Source organism: Nothoprocta perdicaria, unplaced genomic scaffold, assembly GCF_003342845.1.
Source record: "Nothoprocta perdicaria isolate Ctin4 unplaced genomic scaffold, notPer1 scaffold_142, whole genome shotgun sequence".
Lineage (NCBI taxonomy): Eukaryota > Metazoa > Chordata > Aves > Tinamiformes > Tinamidae > Nothoprocta > Nothoprocta perdicaria.
The window spans coordinates 1842828-1859325 of record NW_020454561.1 but is presented as its reverse complement, the minus strand read 5'-3'; positions in this window follow the sequence as shown (position 1 = coordinate 1859325).

Here is a 16498-nt window from a genome sequence, read left to right as displayed (position 1 = left end):
GTTGCAAACATTGTTTTCACTAGCACATTTTCTATAAGGCTAGATAAAACATMAAAGCATGTTTTACTTTTCTTGGATTCCATATGTGAAATGGCTGTTTCTCTTTGAAGTTTGAAAGGGAACCTTCATTCGTTGCACATTATTTAGTAAGGCAAAATCTTTGAGCATTCATTCTGCTGATAAGCAGAGGTTTCCAGTAAGGGCTAATATAACTACCTATTTTTATTCATCTATCTGACCAGATAAATTCTAAATGTACATTTTAATAGAGCTTAATGAGCTTTCTCACTGTTTATAGGCTCTGGCAATACCATGGTAATTAGCACTGAGGCGTTATTCACTCTTGTCTTGATAAAGATTTCATTTTAGCCTTTGTAAGAGGTCCTGCTATTTTTTGCTTCATTGCTTTGCTTTATTGAACATTATATGACATGGTAAGCAGTTAAGAATGATTGTGGAAGAAAYTAAACCACAAAGAAGTACATTAACGGTCAGACTTAAACCCATAAAAGAAGTGAAATTGAAGTTAAGGTTGGAACCAAACTTACCTTAACTCATTGTGCYTGTGAACTGCAGCTTGTATGGTATTCAAGTCCATTTATTCTTTTCATCTCACTAGCTATACAAACCAGGAGGAATTAAGCCCAGTGTTTGCTATGTAATTCAGCATTTCATCTCATCAYTCGTCTTTCAGGAGTCCAATATCTTACTAATGATAGTTTTATCTTTGTAAAGAGAATGTTAAAAGTGTCCATGGCCATGGCATGCAAATGCAAATGCAAAGACACATCTTTTAATGTGCATATGTGATGTCACAAAAAAGCATCCCAATGTGCCCCTTACATCTTTCTGAAGTGTTCTTTAAATTTTACAGAGAAAAATTCTTTTAAGTGATGTATATATTAGTAATTATTTTCTACTGAACATTCCTAAAAGAATGGCTTTTCAAGAAGCTGTTCTGGTTTACACCATAAAAGATCTGTTCCACCATAGGAAGCCTGAGAGAGAGAAAACATGAAAAAAAAAACATTTTGTTCTAAATTAACTTACTTTCAAAGTAAAAAAAAAAAAAAAAAAAAAAAAAAAAAAAAAAAAAAAAAAAAAAAAAAAGGTACAAAGAAAAACCATAAAATAGACTGCAAGTTCCAAACATTTTTCTTTTAAAGTATGACTCTATACATATTTATAGGCAACTTGTATTACACAGACATGCTATGACAGATTTTTCATCCTCCTAACTACAACATTATATTTTAAAATATCTTGTTAAAGCATCTGGTCAAGGTGAATCTTTATTCTTATTTGCAAGCAGTTTCACAGCAAAGAAAGGTTTATGTGAAATGGTAATTTAACTGAATAAATAAATAAACCATTTCAACAAAATTACCAACTGAACATATCTCTCAGATTGTTAATCATAAGAGGAGCAATTTCTCAGTTTTTCAAWCCAAGTCACACTTTTGAAATTATTTAGCATTATTTAATTGAAAAATTTAATTGACTTAGTATTTAAGAGCGAAATAAACAGATACTGTAAAAAATCTCTTCTGAAAAGGTTTCAGTGTCATTTGCTAGTTCAGTCAGTGATCTCAATGTCAGGCATGATAGTTAGGAATCTATATACAAAATAACGCAAAAGTAGGGACAAGAAAATCTTTTATTATTTTTACCAAGAAATGAGTAAGTTTGTTTTCCCTAATAATAATGGGCAGGTTATTGTGAGAGTCAATGGTATGATAAGGTCTGTCTGAAAAGATACATTGCATTCTCAAGATGTTTTACAAGCTATTATGCAATAAATAAATGTAAGGTGGCAGGATATGTTGGCACAGGTGTAGGTCTACATACAGGTAGCAGGGCAAAGATATCTAAACTTTTTGTTGTGTTATCTAGATAATATAACATAAACCTATGACAGGAAAAACTCTAAAATGTTACCTACATTTCTTCCATAGCCAAAGGGAGAAAAGTGAGTAACTCTAAGCAGGAATATAAATTTATATAAAATATTAGTTGAACATGTTTCTATTATTATTAATCACATCTCTATGCACTGTATCAAATAACAATTGATAAAAGTGAAAAAGTCTTTACTTCAAATTTTGAAGTATGGCCAACTCCTTCTTAGATTTTTCTGGGAATTTGCATGAAAAACATTTCCTTTTAATGATTAATATATTGACATTATCAGAAGGCCTCCTCTCTTTTCATCCTTTGCTATATCATAAYCTTAGTGTTTGGTCTAAGTGTCCTTATACACTAAAATCACAGAATAGCAATATAACTTAGATTGAAAAACCTAGGAGATTATCTATCTGGAGGTTATCTAGTTCCACCTCCTACACAAAGCATGTATAACTTCAGTTAGATGTTATACAGGGCACAGATAGTTCTCAGGGCCTGGATGAGTGGAGTTTTGAAAATCTCCAAAGAGCAGGTTCCTAAGAATAAGAATACTCCTCCTATTGTGTTTGACCACTCTAATTTAGACTTTTTCTTGAAGGGTAGAGGCTTGTTAGTTTTTTGGTTTTGTTTTGTCCTGACAGAAATTTCTTGGTGGTAACTTGAAACCACTGCCTCTACGCACCTTTGAAAAATAGTTTCACTTCATCTTCTCCACAGCTCCTCTTTAGATAATGGAAGAAATGGAAGACTACACTGATTTCCTTCCAAATCTTCCCCAAGCTCAATATATTCAAGACCCTCAGCTTTTGTCTGTATACTGCAGTCTTTAGTGCCCCACTGCAAGACTTCTGAAGGACTCAAAGCTGGACACTTTCAGATAACGTCTCACAAGGACAAAGCAGAAGGAAATTATTATGCCAGCTCTGCTCTTTTTAATACATTTTCATGCACATTTAGCTTCCCTCATCTTCGGGGCTCGCTGCAGATTCATGTTGAATTCATTTTGATTGAGCACTGAGTGCAGTTGTGCAGCTACAAAACAGTGGCAGGGGTTCCTAGGTAGCCATTTACCAATTTGTGTCCCACCTGTGAAAGAAGAGCAATAGTATTTCATTTCCCTGACTGTTTTTCCTCTTTATCTAGCTTTATCTAGCTCAAAAGAGAATACAAGTCTGTCTGTCATTTAGCAGTTTTTGTGGGACATTGATTTGAGGCAAATTCCGATTTGTATGCAATTTTATATTCCACCTGAGCTTTAGCATGACTGAGCTTCTTTTCTAGCAATTATAAGGTATTAAAAAGCCCAAATCAATCAATCGAATGAAGAAACAGAAACAAACAATCAAAAAAAAAAAAAAAAAAAAAAAAAAAAAAAAAAAAAAAAAAACCACAGAGACCAAAATCTAGACTGATTCTGCTTTATAAATATTGATTAATGCTGGGGAAAAATGGAGGAAAACTCAACTTAGAGAAATAAAGTATAAATATCCCCAAAAATAAGGTTTGGGGAATATTTAGTTACAGTTCTGGAACTGTTTAAAAAAAAAAAAAACTGTCAGCTACGTATATGTCTTACCTATTCTTACTCACACACGCTTCTCATCCTATATCTTGTGGCAATACTAGTACTCATCAGAGTATACAGTGAGCTTGTCCACTGTATTGAAAAATAAACCTGGATGTTTCTGTTTGTTTGCTTGTTTGTTTTTTCCTTTTTTCTTTTCCTTACTCCTTGCTCTATTCCTTTATCATTTCCTTCCTTCCTTCCTTCCTTCCTTCCTTCCTTCCTTCCTTCCTTCCTTCCTTCCTTCCTTCCTTCCTTCCTTCCTTCCACCTGCTTAGGCATTTTCAGCTTTTTAGATCTTGAAAGCAGCTCACAATCAAATCTCTCTCTCCTTTTTCACAAGGGAGAAGTCAGATTAGAAGCCACAGGCTGCTGACATGATGAAAAATTCAAGGCAATGATAGAACCAAATAAGATCAGTTTAAGTTCTTGAGGAAATGAATTCAGAACAACAATGTGTCTGCCAAGTCTTCTTTTTGAAAGGATGAGAAACTGCTTTGCTGGAAGTGCTGAAAAAGAAACCAMTTTGGTTGCTTTACAACTTTTCATTCTATAACAGACATAATCCATATTAATACAGCRATAAGATTCTTGGATACTTACTCAGTGCCACATAATTATGTTTCTGACTGAGAAAGTGTCTGACATACCATGTTGATTTTCTTTGGGATGTTTAGAACACTTCTTGTTCTAGCTTGCTYTGCTTATTCACACTATTTGTAAAGGACAAATATTTAGCAGTATTAAATACATTTCCTCAAACAACAAAAATATAAAAGAATGCAAAAGCCATGCTCAAAACTRTTTTCTATAAGTTCAAATATCATAAGGCAGTAAAAACCAATAAAAACACTATATGGTAGTAAAAGCAGAGACAGGCAGCAGAGCTGAACATGGGATTATAAAGACAGTAAGTAGTCTGCAATTTGTAACCCATAAATATTGCTGGCTGTGCGCTCCATCTAAGTTTTGATAAAACAGAGTTCTAAATGAATACAAGGTCCATTCTAAATGCAGACAACTTTTAAGAGAAACTAAGCTCTAATTATAAAACTCACTAACAACTTTATCAACATTATACAAGAAATGGTGCAGTATGCCATAGATCCAATAATTTTTAGTTCTTTGGCTTGCAGACTAATTGACATTAATTACAGGACTACAGTAGGGCTTGAACTCAGATCTTCAGAACTATTATGAAAATACTATTACATTATTTCCTCAATCAGTCATTACCTCATGCAAATAAGCACCTTGGCACAAGTGAAAAAAAAAAGACACAGATGTTAAAGGTCAGTTATATTTTCATTTGAAAATTCTCTATTAATGATTGTGAATGTGATTGTTAGGATTACTGTGAAGTAAAATATTTACAGAAGAAGTAAGTTTAAATAATGCTAGGTAAGGTAGATCCACTTAACTCTTCTTTACTCTTCTTTACTATTCAGGAGTAGCCAGCATGGATCCACCAAGGGGAAATCATGCTTGACTAACCTGATCGCCTTCTATGATGGAGTGACTGGCTGGATAGATGAGGGCAGAGCAGTGGATGTTATCTATCTGGACTTCAGCGAGGCTTTTGTCACCATCCCTCACAACATTCTCCTGAGCAAGCTTCGGAAGTGTGGGATAGATGAGTGGATGGTGAGGTGGATTAGGAATTGGCTCAGTGGCATGGTGCAGAGACTGGTACTCAGTGGCRYGGAGTCCAGTTGGAGGCCTGTAGTTAGCGATGTACCCCAGGGGTCGGTCCTCGGTCCAGTGCTGTTCAACTTATTYATTAACAACCTGGATGAAGGCATGGAGTGCTCCCTCAGCAAGTTTGCTGATGATACCAAACTGGGAGGAGTAGCTGATAGCCCTGAGGGCTGTGCTGCCATCCAGAGGGACCTGGACAGACTGGATGACTGGGCAGTGAGAAATCTCATGAAGTTCAACAAGGGCAAGTGCAGGGACATGGGCGTCACGGTGGATGACAAGATGACCATGAGGCAGCAGTGTGCCCTGGTGGCCAAGAAGGCCAGTGGGATCCTGGGGTGCACTAAGAAGAGCATCTCCAGCATGTAGAGGAAGGTGATCGTCCCCCTCTACACAGCCCTGGTGAGGCCGCATCTGGAGTACTGTGTCCAGTTCTGGGCTCCTCAGTACAAGAGGGATGTGGAGCTGCTGGAGAGAGTCCAGTACAGGGCTACAAGGATGATCAGGGGCCTGGAACATCTGCYCTATGAGCAAAGGCTGAGGGAGTTGGGTCTGTTCAGCCTGGAGAAGAGAAGGCTGAGTGGGACCTGATCATTGTCTATAAATACCTCAGTGGAGGGATTGAGGAGGATGGGGCTGGCCTCTTTTCAGTGGTGGACAGCCATTGGACTAGAGGAAACGGCCACACACTGAGGCACCCGAAGTTCCACAGGAACTTTAGGAAACATTTCTTGACAGTGAGGGTGACAGAGCCCTGGAACAGGCTGCCCAGAGAGGTTGTGTAGTCTCCTTCTTTGGAGATCTTTAAAACGCACTTGGATGCAGCCCTGTGCCACGTGCTCTAGATGACCCTGTGTGTGCAGGGGGTTGGACTAGATGACCTCTGAGGTCCCTTCCAACCTTAAGCATTCTATGATTCTACGATTCTGTGAACTGACCTTTCTGCATTTACATGAAAATTTATCATATGAAAATTCATTTATCTGAGATTAGAATTATACACAATTCAGCATAATTTAATTTTAAATCATAAAGWAAATTTTAAAAAACAGATAAATAGGATCTAATGTTAAAATATAATGTTTGACCTTGTTTCGTTTTTTGGGTTTTTTTTTTTTTTTTTTTTAAATTTACTAGATACTAGAACTTCCGTTATGTATGTATGCATATGTTATGTATATTGAAATAAAGTCACCCAGAAATCTGATGCAGCACTAATAAGAAAAAAAAAGGAAAGCACAGCCATACAGAATACAGGAAAAAAAGAATATATATATATATCTATATATATATATACACACACACATATATATATATAAATATGTATATATATGTTCATACTTCCTGAAAAGCACTTGAAATTGTTGTTATAATTTTGCTTTACTGGGAAAAAAWGTTATAAGAAAGGCAAATAGACCATATCTCTTACTGAAGATCAAAAAGAAAAAATCATATGAGACAAATGTATTACTAAGCAGAATACTTAGACCATCCTTAGTATAACCCTGCTTATCTGTGAAATTAATTTTCATTTTCATATCTTCTAAGCTTTCATTATAACWCAAAGATAGAGATCTTAATTCTGAAATAAATCTCTCAAAATTCCTCTTAGATAAATTGCAAGTGTCAATATATTGAAAAGAGTGGAAAAATAGCTTTTTCTTATGTGAGTGCGCAGTCATAATAGAAAAATAGTATTGCCTTAGGGGAAAAAAAAAGTTCTTTAGACTTCACAAAGAAAGAAACATAAATAAATGGAGAGGAAAGAAGGAGCCATTCTGTGGAATTTACTGTGGAGATTTACAATATTGTAAAACTAAATTGATTGTCCATTTTAATATCTTTCAGGTTTGAACTTTATTATTCAAAGGACAAAACCTTGAACTTTACTTCTCTATTATAACAGTAGTACCTGGAATTACAGGAAACTAACTCTTGCTTTGTGATAGGCAGCTAACCTTTTGTAAGCTTAATACTTGTAATACAATTTAGGCAGGAATGAAAGATCACTTTAAAACTATCAGTTTTTCCATATCATATGTTTATTATGCAGCGATAGCAGAAATTTCACCTGACCCTCTGAATGTATCAGTGTATGAGGGAACAGAAGTGTCCTAAGTATCAGACAGAAAGTCACTAAGTATCAGTGACAGTAGTTTAGAACAGATATCCATTTCCTCAGTCTTCATCTAGACATCTCTATATTTTGTAAAACATCAATGAATATATGAACTGAAGAACTGAAAGGCCACTGAAYAGGAAAGGAGGGAAAAGAACTATTCAATAACACATTCAATAAAGGTTTTTTTTTTTGTCACTATTTTTTTTTTCTGTTATATGGCCTAATCTGTCTGAAATGGAGGGTTTTGAATGTATTTAATTCATTATTTATTTATATTTAATTTAACTTAATTTAATGATTAATTAAGCTTAATAGGAAAAGCTAATTTCTTCTTGCTGCAAACAAAACAAAAATGTCTGTCATTTATCAAAATTTCACGTTTCCCTGACAACAGTAAATATTCTAGTGGAGACAGAAGGACTCATGCTAGTTTTATACAAGTAACTTATTGCTAGTCAGTCCAAAATAAGCAGCATAGATAACTCTTGTTCATCAAATCAAAATTCCTCATAGGTTAGCTATGCTGTTTCCATATTTAAAGTTTATATCTAACATCAAGGCTAACATTAACAATAGCCTATGTTACCTATATATGTCATCTGTGGCCTAAGGCATCATGGCAATTAAAATCACTTGAAGCTGAGAAATAAGCCTTTCAATATGAATCCTAAATACTTTAAACTACTTTTTTTTTTTTTTTTTTTTTTTTTTAATGAAAGAACAGGTTGAGATTTGCTCACTGTTCATATATACTTATACGTAGAAAAATGATCTGACGCTGGTGCTATACAGCATTGTTGACATAAGCAAAAGTGGAATAGCCAGTGCCTGGAAACTTTAGTCAGACAAAATCAACCTTGAAATAAGGTGCATTTTCCTAGCTGTGAAGGTAATTAAGCACTAGAATAGTTTACCAAGGGAGGCAATGGACTAACCAATGGGAAGCAATGGACTGAGCTTTGAATTTTTAAAATGTGATTACCTCTCTTTTTAAAGTATAATTATTTAATCAAGTCTTTTGGACAAAAAATACACTCCACAAGTGTTTGAAAAGGAAGCACCTGACCTTTTCCAAGAAGTTACTCTCTGGCACTGTAATTTGAGAAGACTTTCTTCTTTTTGAGCATAACTGGATAGCTTTTGGGAACATAACAAGATAATAAGTCCTCAGTATTTGCTGACGGTAACTAAGATGTTTCCAATATTAGCCTATAGAGATCACCTAGAGGGATTATTTTCTCACACACTGTCATCTCCTTCAGAAAAGAAGACTTATCCAGTAGTTTTTCAGCTTTGGTATTCCTTTTCCCTGAAGATAAAAAACAGGCTATATATATACTTAGGTCTTTTTCCTAAGCAGTGACTATTTGCTCTGATCCCTGGCTAATAGCTCCACTAACTGCAGCTCAAGTTTGTTGGTAAATAGCTTTTGATTTGTTTGTTTGATTTCTTCTAATCCAAAGAGACTTGGAGAAAACTGGCCATCCATTTCATTGTGGAAGTATGATTTACTTTGTAGAATAACATAAGCAAATATAAGATAACTGGGACATGTCTTACAGAATCAAAATTTCCTGTCTTTACAAGTGTCTCAGTCACTGAAAGCAAGATAAAAGCATCTTGGTTTCTCAGGATTCCTCCTTGTGACACAATAACACAATGTGACACAATTACTATGCTCATAGCTGAAGGATTGATCTAAATAATATAATTCTGGGTTTACTAGGCTATTTGGGTGAAAACTGAAYCAGGAGCATAGAAGAGATCATACTAGACTTTTGTTGTTGGTGGTGTTGATTCTAATAGAAGAATTCACATCTGAGAGAAGATGTGGACAAGAGTATTATTTTTTTAGCAAAATTCTTTAAAAATGTGTAATTTATTCTGAAGTAAATTATGAAAGTTATATTGAAGTTAGACATATTTTTAAATAATAAGCTAGAAAGGAACAGGCTAAAAAAAAACATACAGATTTAAGGAATTGGCAGAAATATTGCATAAAATTTCAATAATATTTGTGATCATATCATGGAATGTCTCAAAAGGGTACAATTTTAATGAATATTCTACATATATTACAACTTTTTAAACCTTTTTGGGATTAATAAAGCCAATAGTCATTTAGTCAACATTAGATATGTTTACAGGAATTCACTCTCTGTTGCCTAAGAAAAGGAAGAACAAAACTCTGATCCAAAAATATTAGGCTCAAAAGGAAGTTAGACAGACTGAACTGACAGGTTTTTCTCAAAGTCATTTATGGAATTCAATCACATTTGAAAGTTAGAATTATTTTAAGAACAGGCAAATGCAAAGAAATCATCTTGGTTTACATATATATATATATATATGTGCTCAGACATAAACTTGACCACAGATATCTACAGTTCTCAATTTTGTTTTATCATTGTCTGTCAAAAAGTTATTTATTTATGTATTTATTTATATTAATTGGTGAATATGTAAGATCTCCAGAGAAAACTCACCAAACAGCAGGCACAGGTTTTAAATGCCAACATCATCTGCTATACTGCAAAGGAGAAATAATATTTATTATCCTGCTTTCCAGAAAGCGTTTTCTCTTGATTTGTTGACAAAGTTGACTCTCTCTCATTTTTGCTTTTTATTCAAAATATTCTGATGAATTCAGAGCACAAGCAGCATCATGTGACATGCCAGATGGATTAGTATTTTTCAAGATACGGAAAGTGTGAGAAACTAATAGCATAAAATTTATTATTTATTTAAGGATTTTTTTTAACAATGTAATATTTAATGCATGATGTATTTCCAGACAAGTATTGTCAGCAAAGGATTTAGTTAAACTGAAACAAGTGTCAGAACAAAAATGAATGCTACAAATAACCATACATATCAATGAATACTCTCCAAAATGTCTGGTTTCATTTTGATTCATTGCAGTACTTTTGTCTTCTTTGCCTTCAAATACTTGTAAAATTGATTTATGCCAGAATAAAAATTCATAGAAAACTAAACAAATTCACAAATGAGAGTACATGTGAGGTGGAAGAAAAAAGATATAGCATAGCTCAGTGAGGAAATACTAACACCATGTTTGAAGTTGATCAGACCAATTTCATTCAAATACAAGTACCTCAGCTGTTTTAACCTCCACCCCTTTGTCTCTCTGTCCTGCACTTGTAGGTCACCAGAGCTGCTAGAAGATGCATCCCATGGGCTGTAGCAGCTCCACATCTGGCTGGGCTGTCCACCTGCCTCCTGGACAGCAGAAGGCTCTTTTTAGCAAACACTTGAGCCGCTATAGCAGGTTCCACTTCTTCCTTCAGCACAGTTTGAAATGAACTGTTATCTTCTCTCTGTATAGGGCACCTCCTCCTTTTCCAAAGTGGCTTGCAAGATCTAGATTGTCACTAGACTGTTAACCTGAAGAATTCAAAAGTTAGGTTTGCCTGTGCTGAATTTCATCTGCTCTAGGGGCATCCTTCCTTAATACTGTTTCTTGGACATCCTAGTAAGATATTTGTGTACTAAATCAATCTCGATGAGATTCTGCTTGTTTTGAATGCCATCTGCTGTGTAAATGTTGGAAATAAACATTTTTTGTTTCAGTGCATAAAAAGCGCTGAGTAAATGTGAAGACCTCTCTGAATCTAGCAAGTATCTTACAAGTTTGGGTAGTCATCTTTTTTCTCAGAGTAACTTCTGACTAAAAGTATTGAAGAGCCTTATTCATATTTATATCCAGAAATATATTCAAAAATTTTCAGCTTAAGGATAGTTGTATACATTTCTGAAATGTCACAAAAATTAATAGAAGCACAAGAATATTAACAGTTTTAGATTTGGAAAGGCAGGCAGGTGATCCAAAGATTCTGGAAGACAGAAAACTTTGTTACCATTTYGTTTACTAAAAATCACAGAAGCAATGGTAGTAAATTTTAAATTAAAGTTAATCATTCTCCACATACACTTGTCTTTTTTTTCTGTTATGCTGTTTGCTAAAAAATGTTAACATTAATACACACAAGTGTTTCTTTAATAGCTGTGAAGTGAACAGCTAGACTGTCACTAGATGGTCACTAGACTGTTAGGATAAAGAAGGTGGGCTGAGAAAGAGGAAGGATTATGTTGAGGCAGGGTCAGGGTTGTGATTGGATTGGAGCCTGACATTGCTGCTGCATCAAGAGTCTTGCTCCTGCTCCTCTATACTCTTTCATTTGGTTTTGAAGGCAGCAGTAATCTCCTCTCAGCCTTAAATTCTTATGTTTAAACAAACCCAGCTTTCTCAGACTCTTTTCGTATACTGCTTCAACCAGTTAATAATCTTGATGTATTTTTGCTGAATTCACCTAGATTTACTAATATCTTTCTTGAATGGTGAGTTGAACAGAGCTCTCCAAATGCTCATGTAAATCCTATCATTTTCTTTGACCTGCTTGATGCACAGCTGTGTGTGCAGAGCACAAGTACCTCCAGGTCATTCTCTACAAAGCTGATCTGTAACTAGGCCCAAGTCTGCATTGTTTCATGAAGTTACTCCACCTTCAGAGAGCAAAAATTCACAATGATGGAATAATTCAAGGGGGAAAGGGACTTTAAGAGATCTCCTCTCTGATTGCCTGCTTCAAGCAGGGTCAGCTGTGAGATCAGCTGACCCTGATCAGCTGAGAGGTTGCTTGGCGTTGATATATCCAGTTTGGTCTTAAAAACCTCAAAGGCACAGCTTCCTTGGATAASCTAATCTAATGCTTGGCTGTTTTTAAGGTGGAAGAGCTTCTTTTTGTTAGCAATCTGATTCTCTCTTGTTTCAGTTTGTTCTCACTTGCTCCTCTTCTCCTCTCATACACCAGTTTGTGCAGTACTTCTTGCTACTGGCTTCTAGACAGAATACAACTTGATCGTCCTTTACTGTTAATAATAGTTCATTTTCATAGACTTGGCTAGGTTTAGCGAAAGTCCTGACCAGTAAAAACATGACACTGAGAAAACTAAGAATACTGCCCAGTAGTCCTCAGGTCATAGAACAGAATCATAGAATGCTTAAGGTTGGAAGGGACCTCAGAGGTCATCTAGTCCAACCCCCCTGCACACACAGGGTCATCTAGAGCACGTGGCACAGGGCTGCGTCCAAGCGGGTTTTAAAGATCTCCAAAGAAGGAGACTCCACAACCTCTCTGGGCAGCCTGTTCCAGGGCTCTGTCACCCTCACTGTCAAGAAATGTTTCCTTAAGTTCCTGTGGAACTTTGGGTGCCTCAGTGTGTGGCCGTTTCCTYTAGTCCTATTGCTGTCCACCACTGAAAAGAGGCCAGCCCCCTCCTCTTCAGTCCCTCCCTTGAGGTGTTTATAGACAATGATCAGTTCCTCYCTYAGCCTTCTCTTCTCCAGGCTGAACAAAGATGGGGTCCCATATTCATACACCTTCATAGGAATTGTAAGCAGAGCCTAATGTTAGCTTCTTTTTCATTGCCAAATGGGAACTTTCTGGGCATTATCTAACTTATTCACAAATCTCTTTCCCTAGTCAGAGACCCATATTTTCCAATTAATTTATCCTAAAATTTGCTCTGTCTAGCATTGAAACAATATTTTAAAATTATAATTTGAGGTGRCTGTAACATATGCAATTCATGGGTTGTATACATATTGTACAGAAAAAAAAAAAGATCAGAATTCTGTTTTTATTTCATGATTTAAAATTCCAGAATAGAGAACAAAAAGGAATACAATGTTTCCGTTTTGTGTAAATCTTAAGTTTTGTATGAATATTTTCTAAAGAATGTCTTAAAAATCCTTTTAAGATTCTGAAAAAACTTAAGGTGTATATTAAAAAATCACTTTATTGCTGCTATTTTTGGAATCATTTCAAAAAAAAACAGTAGTAATATAACACAGTTATATAGTTATAAACACAGTAACCCTCTAATATGGCAGTGATTTTTTATTTTACATTCTTTCAATAAAGCATAGCTATTGGCAGACAGCAGTGTTAATTATTTCATAAATTAAATAGTGTCAAGGAGTGTTCCTAGGCTCTGGGACTGATTATTTATCTAGTTAAGTTGTGAGAACAGTCCCATGCACAGCTTGTCTTGGACCAGCTGGCACTCTGCACTGGTGCACAGGCCAGAGTCCAATCCCAGAAGGGCTCTCCTGGGTACATCCTTTTGGAAAGCAATGGAGTTTAATACTAYGGACACAAACTTTCCTGTGGCAGATGGCTCTAGTGTCAGAAGATGGTCCTGAATATGTTTAATTTATTAGCACTGACATGAACAATTAAATAGTAAAGACAACCTAAGTTTTACTCATTGGAAAGATCTTTAAAGCTGGATTTCATAGTAAAGACCCTTTGAAGTATACTAGCATTCAGTTTGACACACAGTAATTTCACTTAAGTTTAAATCTCTGCCAGATGCTATGTAAGTTATCCTCAGTTCTCATTATTGCCAAAGGAAAGACACTCGCATAACCTATTGTAAAGATCTATCTCACCACAAACTTWATTTGCTCTAGAGATGTCTATTCTTCACTGATTACAAACTGAACCTACCTCCAATTATGATGTCTAACTTTAAGATAGCTATACATAGGTTGAAAATAAGTTGCAACCTGAATCAGGCATTAGCTTTCCTGATTCAGAAGAAATATTTATTCAGAAAAAAAAAAAAAATTTAATTCACCTTTGTTACAATCTCATGTTTCCATAGGAAAATATGTTACCATGTTTCATAACAGCAATTATTCTTCAGGTATGCCACAACAGTACTTAATTTCTGCTACATTTCCTGTAATAAAAAGTGGAAGTTTCAGATAAGGTTGATTCTCAGCAAATATAAAAATTGTCCATCATAACATAATATATTAATATGTTGTTCATTTTGTTTTCCTAATAGCATAGTTTATTAATGATAGCATGTATTTTTTTTACAAACTTTATGTTTATAATAATCAATTTCCATATTTTGAATTTCACTTATAAAATAAAATATTGAAAGAGTAGTGAAAGTAAATAAAAGTCAGTGGTAAAACTGGAAGTAGTTTCAAGTATTGCATGCTGCCCTTTCAATTTTCTACTTAAATTCATCTTTGTGCTTAAAATCATCTGGACCAAAATACCATTATAACTTTCACTTTTTTATAGTTAGTTGATTGTGCTTTATTGTAAAGCTGTTCTGTCATGAATAAGATAGCATCCCAGAATAACTTGAAGAGTTTTACGCTGTCTCTGACAACAGTGTGAGCAGAGATAGTGTTGGTTATTTGATAACATGGAGTTAAAAAAGCCTGAATCCAATGTTGTCACAAAAGAGCTAAGGACAGAGCTCCCTCTCCATCTGTAGCACCAAAGTCATAGGACTTTAAATAAGCATAGTATTCTATCTGACAAGTAAAAATACTAGGAAAATATGACAGATCCTTGTAGGTGTTTCAGCTTTCAAAAATGAAARCTGACATGGTAAAATAAGCAATCTTAGAGAAGCAGAATCATATTTTGTTCCTGTAAATCAGATTTACTGGGAATTATCCCATAGTTGTTCACTACAAGTTCACTATTTTGCCCTTACATCATTCTAAGTAGGAACAGACAACCATTTAGAAAGACACGTCATGCTTATTTTGAAGGCCTCTGGAGTCTGATATCAGTTCTCAAGAAAATTAATATTTAGCAAATCCTCCTGTAAGTCAGATCCAGGAACATGAAAGACAAGTGACTAGGAACAGCTAGTACAGAGGTATCAGGGCCAAACCATACCTGATGAATTTTTTAGCTTTCCAGGAAGGGAAAACAAGCTCTTTTGACTGTTTAATGTCATTAAAAACTGAGATGATGGGACAGAAACACTCAGCAAGTTCACAGACAATAATAAATTGTAGGGAGCATCTTATACGTCAGAGAAATCTCCACAGTCTTGAGGAACTGCCTGAATCTCACTATATTCAGCGAAGTCAAGTGTGAAATCCTTCATCAGGGCAGAATAATCCCAAAGTARCACTATAGGATTGCTTCCAGATGACTAGAAAGCAGAATTGCAGGAAAATGCATAGAAGTCTGCAGGACAAGAAGCTGAATGAGTCAGCAGAGAGCCCTTGCAGTAGATGCCAACCACTGAGAGTCCTGAATTAGCAAAACTGCAACCAGCAGGAACAGGCAGGTGATTTTTTTCTCTCTGCTGGTTATCTGGAGCACTGTGTCCTGCAGTAGTTTTGTCTACACAGCACAAACATTAACAAGTTGGAATTGTGTCCAATGGAGGGCTCAGTCAAGGGCTAGAAGATTAGAGCCCAAGATATATGGTATTAGGTGAAAAAGTGACTAAGTTCAATTTGTCAAGCAGAACAAGCAAGGGATAGGCATCAGGGAAAAGCTTCTCCCTCTCTCATACATCCATACCATGGTCAAAAACCCGCTAGAGTTTCCAGTCCAGCACAGTCTAGTTTTGGGAAAAGTGACTCTTTCTCCARTTGGTCTCAATGTTGGGCTGTGGCCAGTGGCTTGTGTTAGAGTCCAGTACCAGGTTCTTTCTGATATTCCACACATAATACAAAAACAAATCCAAGGGAAAGAACAGTTTTCAGTCTGCAGAAAAGTTTTTGGAAAGGAACTTAATTATTCTTCAATTGCACTATCATAAGATACAGTGATTGAAATATTTTAAAAGTACTCTTTTTAAGTTTTACTGCTAAGTCTAATGGATTAATCATGATACATTTCTCCTAGCTGCTAGCACATAAGTACTGTTTAGCAGCTGGACTGTACTGGGTCTCCATAAGAAATCAGACTAAGTGACAAAAGTATCTGTGTGTCAGTAAAAAAAAAAAAAAAAAAGACTGAAAAGTGGAAAGATGTTATTCTTCTCTATTTAATCTCTTACTAGTTTCTATTACGAAGCTAGTACTTAACAATAGCAGACTTAGGGCAAACTTATGATTCCCTGTTTCTGTGTTGTTCACTGTAGTCCTCTAAAATTTGGCTTTCCACTGCCTAATAGATCATCTAGATGCTTGGGAATATCTGGTGTCAGACATATATAAAGCATAAAGAGGATTTTTTTTTCCCCAACATAATGTTAGCAAGCCCTTGTTTTATCTTATTGATTACTTATCTTACTACTTATCTACCTATCAATTACTGTGCAGTGTAGTAATGTGATGTGATCACTTAGTTTTTTAAAAAGCTACATTAAAAAAAAATATATATATATATATACCCATTTATCACTCCAAC